Genomic DNA, 15,505 nt, shown 5'->3' with positions numbered 1-15,505 from the left:
GCTCATATAAGTTAGCGTAGCGAGATAAACTGCTGAAAGTACAATATCTATCACTAGGAGAGGTGTTTCAAGAAAATAAATTTGGCTGCCCGAAGAGGTTTAGATGTAAGAGAGAAATATTGCTTGTAAAGGCAAGATTAATAGACCTTGAGTTAGTGTGTGCTTTCTACAATACCTTGATTGCTAAACTGAGTTTAGAATGGGATAAGTATGGGAATAGAGGTTTATGTACTCGTATGTAAATTTTTGTTTCAATGTGTACAAAGAAGGATGCCATATTGTCTCTAATACTATGTCAGTGACTGAAGCGACACCTTTTTCTCCCCCCCCCCAAACATAGCATAGAAATCTTACCCCGAAAATGTTCAATGCATTTATTTATTGTGTATGCTCTCCATATCCGTGTCTGTATTGGCAGAGTGGTTAAAGTAACGCATTGCGAAGATAGGTTCGAGTCCAATTAGGGCATCAGTGTGTGTGTGTGTTTGTCTTGCCGTTCCGGTCAATGTCGTTGCCTTGTAATCAAGAGTTTGGTACCTGGTGGAGGCACATATTGGTTCGGATCTCACTTTAATCTGTAAGCCCAGTCCCAATTAGCCTATCTGTGCATAAAAGTGGACTTACAACTCAACTGAAGCTTTTCATTCGCGCTCGTTTCTATTAACCTACAGAGGTAGAAATGGACGCACGACATCCAAACTAGAATGTGGACAGAGACTGCTTTTTCCTTGCAACTGGCTGTTCTGATTGTGGCACCATGAGTCACTGGAGGAAAGGAAAAGGAGATCGAACTGCTTCCAGGCGACAGAGAACCAATCAGCGTAAAGTGTAGAAGAGAGAGTCGTGCGAGTCTCCATGCAACCACTACATCGCCTGCAACCCTTCCCCTACTTAAAGTAACCTAACACAACTAAGATGGGTGAAGGGGGCTGTCTGCCCTGCCTCTCACGAACGCCAACAGAGGAGAGCTGTTTACCACCTCAATGACACCCAGGAGCTCGGGAGGAGCCATTAGGACATGGCTCGTTAAAGGGTGGAAGTATGGAGTTTTCACCAACGACTGCTTTTTCAGCAACCCGCTGGTGCCTACGTCAATCCCGGCCTGGGTTACATTCCCCAAGGACCATTCACCCCTCCGCAGTGCTGTTTCTCCCCCCTCTGTAACCCTCCCCTGCCCAATCCCTTCCCCCTAAAGCTGAAGAAACCCTTGGAAAACAAACCCCAGTTTTTTTCTTGACCCTGAATAGGCTTTCTAGCGAGGGAGGGAAGTAACAACTCAGAACAGAGATCTTTTTCAAATTATTCATTTTTTTCTGGAACCTGAAAGAGAAGATAATGTTCACTTGAAAACTGTTGATGGGGAATTATCTAAAATACAATGCAGACTTAGCAGTTTTAATGCATTTTCTTCTAGATATTAATAACTAACTTTCGAAGGAGAGCAGTTTTCGATTTGCATATCGGCCCTTCCAGTCTTCCTGTGGAGAAAATATGTCTCTATTTACACAGCTGAGACATGAAAATGCATATATTATGTATTTCAGTGCATCATCGAGAAAGAAGCAGGAAGATGCAGTCATTAAGTGATGCTTTGAAGTAAAACTTGACGTAGAAAGAAATTCTCACTTGCTCATGTGTTCAACTTTGGCGCGAGCTTTACAAATGAGATACAAATATGCATCAAGCTGTAAAGCTGATTCTTGGGAAATAGATTTGATGCATTTATTTTCCTGCGTGCAATGTCGTAGTGCAAGGTACCGATCACCATGGGATGTGTCCTCCATCCAAACGAAGCATGCTGTCAAGCGGAAAGAAACTTACAAAATACAACTATGCTATACCTCGTATCCTTGCAACCCGATGATTTATAAAAATAGTTAAAGGACTTTATGTGCACCCTGTATTTTAGGCAGGTGCGTTCGGTTTGAAAGTAAGCCTCTAACTGTGTGATCAAGGTGCACGATTGCTGCACCATTTCCATAAAATGATGAGTTGAAATGAGTCGTTCACCTACATGAATTCGATTATAGCAACATTAATAGAATAGAATAGAATAAAATAGAACAGAATAGAAAAGAATCGGCTTTATTGAGCGAGCGTGTTTCGCCTTCTCTTTACAACATACCCTTGTCAAATACATATTACAATTGACACTTTCTGAAAATTACTGTTAAAGTAGAAGAACAATACAAAAACAAAACATTTATACTTACGAGGGTGATTCACATAAAAGTCCAATAAAAATTGTAGGACAAACTGTCTTCAGCTCAAATTTACAAGAGGTATCAATTGTTATTTTCAAAACGACCTCAAAGCTCCAACACTATTCAAAACGCCATTTTTGTTATTTTAAAGATGGCGCCTCCTCTACGCACCTGCACCAGTGAAGAGGACTGGTTTCTTGTGCCCTGCCAGCCTAAAACTTACAAAAATTCCTCGGCAAATGAAAATGTCATATCCAATTCCAATTAGATATTGAATTCAGGTCCTGTTGCAGAGCTTTTAGGGCCATTGCACTGTTTCTTAATGTTGTTTGCAGCCTATATACAAGTATTTGTGTGTCATCTGCATGCTGACTGTATTTGCACTGCTTTGGTGCTTCATTAAAATCCTCTGATGTGTAGGGGAAAGAGAATAGGTCACAGACTACTCCTTGTTTGATACCAAGCCATTTAGATATCCACGACTTATTCTCATGTACTAATTGTAGACATTGTTGCCTGTTCGATAAAGACGACTCAATCCATAACAATTCTTTATCTTTTGTGCCGAATGGTTTCAATTTCTCTGCCAAGAGGTTGTGGTTTTATGGAGTCAAATGCCTTGGTATAATCAAGGAGTACCTATCATTATCCATCCATTTTTTTCTATAACTTTAGACATAATTGGTAGTACGCTTATTGGTCTTTAACATCAAGGGAGGTAGTCGTTTTCAATATAAGTGTCACAACTGCATTTTTCTAATCGTCGAGAAATACCTCTTGAGGTAGACTCGAGGCAATGTGGAACTCTGAGTCTCAGCAATTCTTAGATTGAGTAATATTCTTCTCTCATTTCACATATAACATCAACATTGAAAGCCTTTTATTTTTGCAATCATATGCAACGCACCTGCTCCAGTATTTTCAGTGTGAATTTCACGAAAGACATTGTAGCGTTCCCCGAAACCCCTCAAGGGATTCTGAGTTTCTGTCGTTGCAGCCACATTCAGTCCCTAAATTTTTCCCTAGTCAAGGGTATTTATGTTATCAGAGAGACAAAGAACAAGAAATGCATGTACTCACCAACCTTCCATGGCTGTCCCTCTCCTGAAGCACAGCTTTCCATTCCCATTCTGTCCACGTGTCACTGTGTTGCCTCTGAAAGGTACAAGGTGAGACAAATGAACATGCTGCAATATTATTTATTGAACTAAAGTTAAATATAACTAGAACTTTCACAGCAGAGAAGGCTCTAGTTGCAATTCACACTGTTAAGAACGAAGCATTGACCACAAAAAACAACAGAAAATCTATCTATATAAGTAAATTGATTGACTGATTGATTTGTTGTTTTAAGTCCATTTTATGCACTGTAAGGCTAATCGGAACTGAACCTACAGTTTAAAGTGAGATCCGAACCACTATGTGTTCGAACCAGTGGCGGATTACCAACTAGGCCCACTAGGCACGTGCCTAGGGACGGCAACTCTTGGGGGCGGCAAATCTTTTTTCCAGAATATCAAGAATAATAAAAAGTGTCTTACGTACACAGTGACAATTTAGTTCGATGAAACCAATGTTTCAAATCAACGGTTTGCAACACTTACGCTTCATACGAAAGAAACCTTGATGTATCGGATTTATGTGTTATCAAGAAATGTTTCGTTGCTCTGCCTCCTTCAGGCGCCAATCAATTTGTTTTTAACCTGTGCTGTGGCTTTTATCGCTTACAATGACAATGCAAGCCGCCCAGCCTTTGTTGGTTTGTTTTTGTAAATACATACCCCTCGATCTTTCACTAAGCGTTTGTTAATGGCCAGGCAGGAAAGAAGACTGATTGTTTGAAACTCGCATCTGTAACAATGCCAGTCTTAAAAAAAATAAACACATAAACACTGCTGATAAGTGAGTGAGTGAGTGCAGCTTTCCCGTGGACCGCAACTAGTTTTTGTCTTACTGGATTCTCTGGCTGGTGCATTCAGTTTGTTGCTAGTGCGTTTGCGATTTGGTGGGTTTTTTTTTATGCAGCAGGCAGCATGAAACGAACAAAGTTAAGTCGGGCGGCTTATCGTAAACTTGTAAACGAAAAGCGTGAAAGAGAAGCAACCTTACAGAAAAAGCTTGGTACAGTGGAAACGTTTTTTAGGCGAAAGGAACAAGTGATTTCCGAAAGCAGTCCAAAAATTGAAGTGGAAGCGGCTACATCGAGTGAACTCTGTGAAACGAAAAATGTCGAAAATATTGTGGGTTTAGTGGAGGAAGAAAGTACACCTGAGATAGTGTCCCCTCAGTTCGTAGGAGTTCCTGATTGTGACAGTGAGAGTGCAAATTTCGTTAGTGACGATCCTGCCGAGTGGTGTCTGAATGAGTCTACAATTGACATTCTTCTAAGACGTGGAATTAATCAGAATGTTAAAAACGATTTTTCTAAATCGCAAAGACTCATAGCAGGCAAGACAAGATTTTTAAATAATAGTGTTTTTTCGTAAACTTGTAAATGGAGAATCAATTTTGCGGAATTATTTGGTATATTCGTGCAGCACTGGTGCCGTTTATTGTGCATCATGCAGGTTGTTCAAGAGCAAGACAAACATCGCAACTCACGGCATTTCAGACTGGAAAAACATTTCAAATATTCTAGCATCACACGAAAATTCTGAAGAACAGAAAAACTGCGAGTTGGCACTCTTAACAAGGCAGAAATCTGTTGGGACCTTGGGGAACCATTTTCAATCACATATTCAGACGGAACTTACGTACTGGGTCAGTGCAAATAAGTTACTACTTTTCTTTTGAGAAGGGCGCACATTACGTTTGTGCCTAGGGGCGGCGAGGAAGCTTAATCCGCCACTGGTTCGAACCACTATGTGCCTCCAGCGGGTATTGAGCCAGGGATCCCTTGATTACAAGGCGACGACAAAAACCACTGCGCCATCGGGGATGCCCATATATATAGGTAGAAAAGGAAGGATTCTCACCTACTGCGTATATAGTACTCCTCTTGCCAGGAACTGCTGAGTGGATTCTGTTCAACCAGTCCATTGTCCCATTGGCTTCTAAGGAGACGCCCTGAAGTCAAATCTGGAAGTCAGGTTGTCTTCAAGTCTTGAAGCGTACAGAGAATACTTCTGAAAAGAAAGAAAATTATTCTTTTCAATTAATCCAGGCTGACCTTTGAAAGGAAACTTCAAAAATAGTATTCCAAATGTCCTGCCCAATCCTTTTTTTCAAATATTCCAGAATAAAAATAATACTAACCGTAGCGCAATAGCTTACTGTATACCAAACTCTCCCTTAGATTTTTCACTGTTGAAGGCAAGTTTGAAATTTAAAACAACAAAATGACAAATGAGCTACAATTCATTTTATCTAATTTGTGTATGGGCGACTTTGTTACCATTTGAATCTTAACTTACACAACAAACCTATGTTTTGGAAACATTTGGATTGATTGATGTGCTTTATTTTACTTCGATTTTCGTGCCACTTTTGGCTCATTTGCGAAGATGGGGATGAATGATGATGAAATTGATGAATGGACACTCAGAAACGTTCAGGCTGGGATTCGAACCCGGGGTTTTGGAAATGGAGCAACACAGAATATTCAATTGATAATACAGTTCTGATAAGGTATATTATGCGGAATTAACAGCCAATTTTTGTCATTTCATATTTTCGGGGTTACTTATAGTATATTCACGTATATTTATATTATTGTATGAATCTTACATACCTTTCTCTTTTTGTTGTTTGGTTAAAATTGCAAGAGTTACAAAGGCCAATCTGTTATTTATTGACAACAGCTTGAATTTATTTTGTACAGTTCTTTAGTTACTGCACAGCTATAGAAACAGTTAACTCGCAAGCATTATTACACGCCAACAATGCAGTATTCTAAATTGTTAAAAACCAAATGTCAAACATTCATGCTAGAATTAAGAACGGTGATAAGATTCCTCTACACTAAATATCTAAATGAGAGTATTAGAGGATGCCTCTATTCTCCCCCGTGCGCACGCCTATGTCGTCGCCTTGTAATCAAGTGTCCCGGGTTCAATAGCCAATGGTCGCAAACAGCTGTTGGGAGCCAACTTTAAATTTTAGGTTCACTTACGTTTAGACTATCTGTGCATAAATCGGAATTAAAACGACGACTCAATCAATCAACAGATTTTAGTCCATCGCTAGATGATTCTTGTGCACCAAATATATTTTCTTTTTTGATTAGCTCATAAGCATTTGGGGTTGCTAATGTCTTAGACCCTCTAGTCTCCAGGTAACTAAGCAAGCAAACTAATAATAGAAACTTGATAATTACATATTTGAGGTCTGGAATATAATGTTAGCCAGCATACGATAGAAACCAAGAGAAAGACAAGCATTTTTAAAAGAGCAGTCAAAGGGAGCCTTCCTTTGTATACAAAACTCTACATTTCTGTTATTCGCGGTCTACCATTGCACATTATTCACATTAGTTCGGTGAATAATTTTCTTCTTGTTTTCGATTTCAGCATGTGTGTTTAGACTACAGGAAATTAGTCTTTTAAGTTACATATTTAATTGTCTACAATGAAATATGTGTAACTTGTTTTAGCAAGCATAAAAGATAGCTTCTTAAAGTACTCGATGTTAGCAAAGTTATGATCATAAACTGGTTGCACACCGATACAAGTAATTTTGCCGGCCCCGATGCTTATGGGTACAATGGAGTGTAATATCCTTCAAGGTGGTCCCGGACTGAAACGGGTTGAGAACCACTGCTTATTTATCCCAACATCCCAGCAACATACTCCCCAAACTTCCAAAGTGAACATAAACTTTCTTGCGAAGTGAGTGCCCTCCTCTTCATCTGATACCGGCTGAAACCAGAAACCTCTTCCTCCGGATTCCGCAAGTGGTCTCACATAATATCGCGACCATTGCTGCTTATTTCAACATAATATGCACAAGGCAGAGATTACCCTCATCTGCGAGGTTAAACAGCGTTACGGATGCCTTAGGGAAATGAGCCTCGACCCATTATCTACCGTTTGCCACACCGGACGGTGGACAAGGATCCGGATTCTCTTAGTGCTAAGAGCAAATGTGGAATGTACAGTCGGATGGACAAGTATTGCATAACATGGAAAGGAAGGATAAAGAGGGAAGAAATTGTAGAAAGAGATAGAGAAATAGAAGGAAGTCAAATCTCTCTCTCTTTTCTATTCGCTACCTGTTTCCCTCTCGCCTATTTCTCTCTCTCTGTTCTTTTCTAGGCAAATTGTCCGATTATTACCATTAACTTTCCTCTTGCATCTTACGTGTTCCTAATGACTGGGTTTTACGTTTGCTGGTGAAGAGGTGAGCCGATTTGTTTTGGCGTTTTGCTTGAATCCCTGAATTCTCTGAATAAACATGAGGATGGACAATTTCCTTGGTAATACTTATCCATAGCACTCTCTAGTTTCTACACAAAGGTAAGAGTAAGGGTAGATGAATTATCTATCAAAAATTTCATTCGATCTGTTTTCGAAATATGCATCAACAGAATTCAATTGTAGAATAAAATAAAATGAATGTAGCGATGGACAATTTGCCTACTGTTATCCTTGTCATCGGCTGTACAGTGCAAAATTTGAAGTAACTTTAAGCTAGACTTTGGACGTTGGTGAGAACATTACAGTCCGAAGAGGAAGACCAGTTAGATCAATTTTTTCCATTGGTCTATATCCAATTCATTTTCAAATTAAACTTTCTATTCTGATTTTTTTTCTTTCCACTGAATAAGGTAATTACGAGAGGCGGTATATCAATATATGAAAGCCATTTGGCAAGAAAATTTTCCTTTCTTATTACTTCTATAAAAGGAAATTACATACATTTTTCTTTAAGGCAATTAGAAATTAAACTTTGCTATCTTCATACATGTGGTTTATCTTCTCAATTTCAAATAAAATTCTAAATTCTGTAAAAAATATCAAGATATTAACTCATTTCCACCACAGTAAAACATTCAGAAACAATAAACAAAAATGTTAGAAAAATACTCATAGGTCCAGAGCCATCTATTGTTCACCATAGCAAACCATATCCCAACATAATGGTGATTCTTTTAAAACCTATTTTATTTCAAATTATTCAATAATAAATTAAAATCAGACAATACTGTAAAAAACTATTCAAATTTGTTAATATAAAACTTTGTAGAAATTATGTCAACTTGTATTCGATTCTGGAAAGAAAAAATATCAATTAATAATGAGGTGAAAAATTATCATCACCACTACGGAAATAAGATGGCTGAAGCCTGATCTTCCAAAAAATGTAAGTAGTTTCTTATTTCTTTATCCCAGGTTGCGTTTGTGTTTTACCGAAGCAATGTGACTTGTATTATTGGTATATTTCGCATCAAGTGCTTAAAAAACGCCATAATGGTTTGGTCTGAGGAAGAGCCGAACATCAAGAGCAGCACAGGACAGAATCCTCAAGTTAAGTAAATGTTCCATAATGGACTTCTATTCTTCCTTTACTGGAATGTAATTTTCCATCAGCAGTCTTAAATCAGGTGGATGGCTCCACGTAGAATACTTTTCGAAGACTTACAAATGTCGAAGCAGGATTGCAAGGACCAGAAGAGTTACCGGAATTTCAGCGGATATAACGCATTTCCACACAAGAAGGTTCATTGCTTTCACAAAACGCAAGATCAATCCAATTTTGACACACCACTTCAACTCTACCCGCTTCTACAGAACTCTACATCAGATCTTCTCAACTCTAATTGCCTCCCCATGTCTGCCACCTCACGCCTAGCGAAATGTTCAGGATCTATGGATTGCCCAACACAAACAAATAACATATTTTCTTTGAGTTCTTTAATAAGTATTTTTTTAAAACTTCTCAGACATGAGCTTTAGAACGAGACCGGCCACGGTTTGTTTCTCAATTGGTGCTAGGTGCTAAAGTAACAACCTCACAACAAAAAGGTTCTTGGTTTAACACATGTGTGTCAGGGTGTGTAGGAGATGATGAGTTCTAAGTTCACAGAGAAATAGTTTTGTCCAAGCTGCTGCCCATCCAAATATCCTGGTGAACCATGTACTTACTTACAGTAGAGGAAGATTAACCCACAAATAGAGATAACGAGCGAGTGAAGGAACGAGACACAAAAAGACAGAGTGGTAAAGAGTTAGAGGAATGCAAATCGGTGGAAGAATGAAATAGAGAAAGGAAGATAGAAAAAAAGAGAAAAATGGTAAGAAATGCAGTGAGAGAGGAAGATAACAGGAAATAGAATGTTAAAAATAGATAGGGGGAAGGAGGAAGAGTGTGAGAGATATAAAGGAATTAAAACAACAGGAAAAAGAGATAGGAAGAAGCAGATACAGAAACAAATAAGGAAAGAGAGAAATCGGGGAAGATAAGGAAAAAGAGAGATACAGAAAAAGAAAAAACAAGATAGAGAGGTGAAGCATGACATACAGAAATACAGTACAGAGAGAGAAATAGGGAAAGAGGGAGAGCAAGAAAGAAATAGAAAGATGGAGAGAAAGAATAACAGAAAGATAGATAGAGATAGACATAGATAAGAGAGAGAGAATAGATAGTATAGGGATTGTCTGGTTGGTCTGCTGCGTATTCCCCGCTTCCCTTGCCAGAAACTGTTTTTCCCCTTAAGCACATTTTGTGTGTATATTAATATGTTTTCATATTTTCGTTTCGCTTTTGGACTCTCCCCCTCTTTCTCTCTTTTTATTATCTTTCTCTCCTCTCTCTTTCTTTCAAAGAGAGAAGCGTCCATAACTCTAAAAGTAGAGTTCACGTGAAAATACGAGGGTGGATCATTAAGTATCGCGCAACCATTTTTTTAAAGAATAAGTTTAATAGGTAAGATACATAAATTATACACATTGAAACCACATCTTCTAGCTACTTTTCGACATAGGAGCCAAGTCTTTCAACGCATTTTCCCCATCGTGGCACTAGTTTCAATATACCATCATTTGGGAATACAGTCATTGGAATTGAAGCGTTGGCCAGCTAGTAATTTCTTTATTGGGCCAAAGCAAACAGATAGAAGTCTGGAGGTGCAAGGTCTGGATTGTATGGTGGGTGCTGGAACACCTCCAAACCAAATTTTTCGATTTTGTCACGAACAGAACCGCAACATGGGGGTGGGGGCGAGCATTATCATGGGACAGTGTGACATTTGCAGCGTTGCGTTTCTCATGAAGGGCTCGACGCAACTTTAACAATGTTTTTTGATAGATTGCAGCTTTCACAATGGTTGCTACGGTCCAAACAGTATTTCCCATACACGCACAACATTTCTCTGTGAATTTCACTAGGGTTTTGTTCTCTCGCCACAAAAAACGAAGTACAGCTCTTTGCTCTTCACACGTTGACGAGAATAACATGCGCGACATCTTCGCGAAGTAGTTCATGCTTCTGTCGCAAGAGTTATACCTGATCGAACAAATGACGTCTCTAGTGCGAACTTCAAACTATACGTCTGTAAAATGTAAACGTCCCAACCACAATAACATTGCGGGAAAAAAATGTTGTGCGATACTTTAATCTAAACATTTATATTGATAATAATGGCTCGGGCCTTCCGAAATATACAGTCATGGACATAAGTATTCCTACAAAGGCATTGTCTGAATGAAACATGTTATTATACAAAGAAGACCGTAAAGGCAAGTCAAGTCTGTAGCACATATGCTCCATTGGAATGGCAAGAATAGAAACGCAAAGCAATTGTGTGCATACAATTGAAATTGTCATGAGAAATGTGGGTAATCCTTGAATAAACTGCTTTCTGGATGGTCATAAGTATTCATACGCCAGGTTATAAACCCCAAAAAAAGTTCGTGAAACAACCGTTTCCATCATTCAGTGCCAGATATTTGTTTACTGCACTTGCACCTGTGTAAGGAAGTGGTTGGTTTGGTGTTGGCGTGCTGCAGGAAGTCAAATGGGCCGCAAAGGGAAGGAAACCACGATCGAAGAGAGGAGAATTATGATATCATTATACCATAATAAGAAATCATATTCTGAAATCGCAGATATAGTTGGGAGAAGTCGTGTGACTGTGCAAAGTGTCATCAAACGATATAAAGACACAAACGTGCTGATAAATAGGGAAAGGGTTGGACGTCCTCAGAAACTTACTTCGAGAGAGAAACAAGGACTGTTGAGAATGATCAAGAAAAAACCAAAATTAACATCGTCAGCAGTGTCGGTACATGTTCACGAACACCTGGGAAAACAAGTGTCCTCAAGAAGTATTAGAAGGCTTTTCAATCGAGCAGGGTACAGAGCTAGGGCACCTAGAAGGAAGAAGAACAAGAAGGGCAGATTAACATTTGCAAAGGAGTATGTGAGTAAAAGTTTGGACTTCTGGGATAAAGTGTTGTTTACGGACGAGAGTAAATTTAATATCATCCATAGTGATGGTAGAATTTTGGTGTGGAGAAAGTCCAATACTGAGCTTGAGCCTCGACATCTCTTGGCTACAGTTAAACATGGAGGTGGTGGCGTTATGGTCTGGGGCTGTATGTCAGCCTCAGGTGTTGGAGAACTCGTCTTTATTGAGGGAACTATGGATAGATTTGTCTGTTTGGATATTCTGAAGAACAATTTGCAGCAGAGTATCGATCATTTGGGTCTTGGAAATGATTTTTACTTCCAGCAGGACAACATACAGCTGAGATTGTCCGCCTTTGGTTGTTATATAATACTCGCCACACACTCAAAACTCCCTCAGTCCCCCGACCTTAACCCCATTGAACTCTTTGGAGCCATTTGGAAACCAGACTCCGAAAACATGACATAACAAGCAAGAATAGACTGCAAGAGGTCATTTTGCATGAGTGGCACAATATTACATCTGAAATAACCACGCCTCTTGTTCATTCTATGCAAAAGAGACTGACAGCTGTTCTCCATAACAGAGGAATGCATACTAAATTCTGACGACATGGTATTTGTTTCTTTCTTGTCTTCAAAGTGAACTTTTATGTTGGTGTATGAATACTTTTGTCCAGCCAAAGAAGCGGGTATTGATAATGTATTGTACTTTATTTTTCTACAAGCAGCATCTGATATTTATTTTTGTTGTCAATATATCGTTTGGTGCATACATGGTAAAGCATTAACAGTTTTGACTTCCTTATTGTTTTCCTAGCTGCTGCAATTCGTCCTTTCTTCCTTTCAGTTCCACTGTATGATTACTTTTGTCCGTTACTGTATGTCAAGAAACAGGTGACATAAAAAAAAATACAGAGGCCAACTATTATATTGTCTTTGTTCGGAAAAACAATAAGTCCTTCCGGCTTTTCCTTCCAAGGCGTTGACAAAATATCCATTCAAGGTGACTGTCTAGACTTGGAGATACAAGCCATTCATTGACACATACTCTTTACAACTACTTCTTTTCTTCTTCTTCTAGGTCTCCAAGTGCACTTCCACAAAACTGAACAATGGCCAAGGAAATTGAAGAACACGTATTGAGTTTGCACTTGCAATGGAGCTGGTTCTGTCTTACGTTGCAAATCTGTCTCGTTCCGTCGTGGCCATGCATTTGACAGTCGGCTGCGCGTCCCGACAGTATCTTGTTTCTGCACTTTTCTCTGGTCGGAGAGGTTAGAATGAGGTAAGTTTACAGAAGAGGAATAAGTTCAACACTAATAGCAACTTTGGCCTGAGACTGCAAAGTCGGTGTGGGCCAGAAAAAGAAAAGGAAGAAGAAGGAGAAGAAGATAGAATGAGGTAAGCTATGTAGAAGTTAGATTTTGGGGATTTTTTGCAACATATGACTGTGGTACGTAGATGACTACATTTTATATTTTAATGGCTGGAATAGGGACAAAACCTCTGTATTGAATTGCTGTTGTAAGTCCACTTTATGCACAGATAGGCTAATCAAAACTGGACCTACAGTTTAAAGTGAGCTCGACCGGGTATCAAACCCGGGACCCCTTGATTACAAGGCGACGACGTTACCACTACGCCATCAGGAAGACCTCCAATACACCTGTAAAATGGTTGCCACTCTAAAATTATGACGCCGACCTGCGCGAAATAGTGATTAGCTACGACGCCGGGGTCCCAGGTTCGAAGCCCGACCTTGGTATGGGTGTTCGTTGTGAATCATCTTTCGTCAATTTCGTTATATCATCATTCATCCTCATCGTCGCGATTAGCCGAAAGTGGCAGAAAAGTGCTAAACAACAAGAAATCAAATAGTATATATTTTTTCAGACGTTATATTGCATTTCAAACAAAGAAATTTGCATTAATTATTACAAGGAACTGATTGATTCGTTTGGTTCATTTAACTGCCATTTTTGGCTATAGTGCAGGAGGCCTTAGAAAGAGCGTTTCGCGGGCTAACAGCAGACGCCGCTCGCACACTATTGCCGATACTCTCGTGTCGTCTGCTCCTCAGCCGAACAAACAGGCGGACCTGATTGGTTCTCGCAGACACACCCCCATATTGTAGTCTGCTGTAAGCCCGCGAAGAGATCTTTCTAAGGCCTCCTGCACTATAGTCGCGACGATGAGTATGTGTGTGGTTAAAAGATGAAATTGTTGGAAAGACAATCGCAAACAAACCCGTATATGAACGACACAGAACAAAACCCCTATACCACAGATAACGGTATATATATACCCTTGTTTGTGATAATACTGACTGTGAGTCCAGACCTCATAGCTACAAGTTACCGGTCACTGAAGAGTCACAATATTTTAATTTCAATTTGTACTTCTCCTAATTTACATTGCGTTCCAGCATCTTTTGTCTAATTGAGACGATGATGAACTATGGTGAAATGAAATTGATGAAGGGACACTCTGAGATGAACTATTACTCCTATGCCGGGATTCGAACCTAGTACCTTCTGTTGCGAAATCACTCTCAGCCACAAGGTGGCGGGAAATTCAAAATCCATTTTCCTTATTTAATTTTAACTATGGCGGGCATATGTGGTAAACAGTTCCCCTGTCGGCGTACTCGCCTTTGGTGCAAGCGGTGGCGGGTTCGATTCCCGGTTGGAGCTCTAAAACTTAGGTGTTGACTGAGCTTCGGGAGGGCAGCTGCACCAATATAAGAGGTAGGAAGTTCCGGTCTAGAAAGTGAGAAAACAGCGGCGATGGAACTTCACACACTGACAACGTGTCCACGAATGAAAATCGCCTAACAGAAAGAATTATTGCAATGACCAGCTTCTTATTGCAAGTCCTTTAAAATTATTCACTAAGAAATATTGTCCTTCATTACGACACAAGCCTTGCAACTAAAGTCGGTACAGCCGGACGCTGTGGCCGAGTCGTTAGCACATCGCGCTGCGACGCCAAGGGTCCCGGGTTCGAATCCCGGTCGGGCTTGGTTGTTTGTGAATGTCTATTCATCAATTTCATCATTTCACCACTCATCCCCATCTTCGCAAATTAGCCAAGAGGCACAAAACGCGAAGTAAAATAAACTAAATCAATCAATAAATAAATAAAGTTGGTACATTAACCTAGCAGAAATATTAATTAAAAACGGCAGTGGAAGGCTTAAGCCGGAAAATTGTAGGTTTAGAGGAATTATACATAAAAGGCTTGATAGTAAAGGGGTTTATTCAACATAATGCCTGGAGGGCTTGAGACTACATAAATGATAATAATAAGAATATAAACCCGAATCTAAATTCAATAAATAATCAAGAAACAATTAAATTATACAATTAAAGCTTTACATAATTAAGACTTTCTAACACTTTAATTAACCAAAAGAGGATTATAGTAATTTCATTTTAATATCCAATTTTAATATTCATTTTTCCCCCAAAAGACCTATCTCAGAATAGAGCAAAGTGTGCTGTGCTTTAAATAAAATATCCCAACTAAATTAAAAATTTTCGTTTCCGCAAAACGTATTTCTTCAATTTTACAGGAGAAAGTACTTACCGAAATGAGTTTATTTATACTTTAGGAAGGTCTTGGAAGTGTGTTTTCCCCTCGCTTAATTTTTTTTGCCGTTAAATCATGTAATTTTCGACATTAATGTCGCTCCGATGAACGAAAGCTGTTCCCTTGATGTCCGTCTACTACGTGAACCAAATTTTTGCATGCGTTTAATGACGTAACAACCGGTCAGTGTTTCCAAATACGCGGTTTTGTAACTGTGTAACAGTTGTAGAACGTAAATAAACGTGCGTTACTGTTCATCATTTCTGTTTACGAACTTGCGACAACATGACGTGCACAGGATGCGTGGTGAAATTGCACGGCGTTGAAGATCCAGTAGAATTTGTAATTCACCATGGAATTGT

The sequence above is a fragment of the Lepisma saccharinum genome, chromosome 26 (genome assembly GCF_977018435.1).
Source record: "Lepisma saccharinum chromosome 26, izLepSacc3.1, whole genome shotgun sequence".
NCBI lineage: Eukaryota > Metazoa > Arthropoda > Insecta > Zygentoma > Lepismatidae > Lepisma > Lepisma saccharinum.
The sequence above is the reverse complement of the archived record's forward strand: the minus strand, read 5'-3'. Positions refer to the sequence as shown.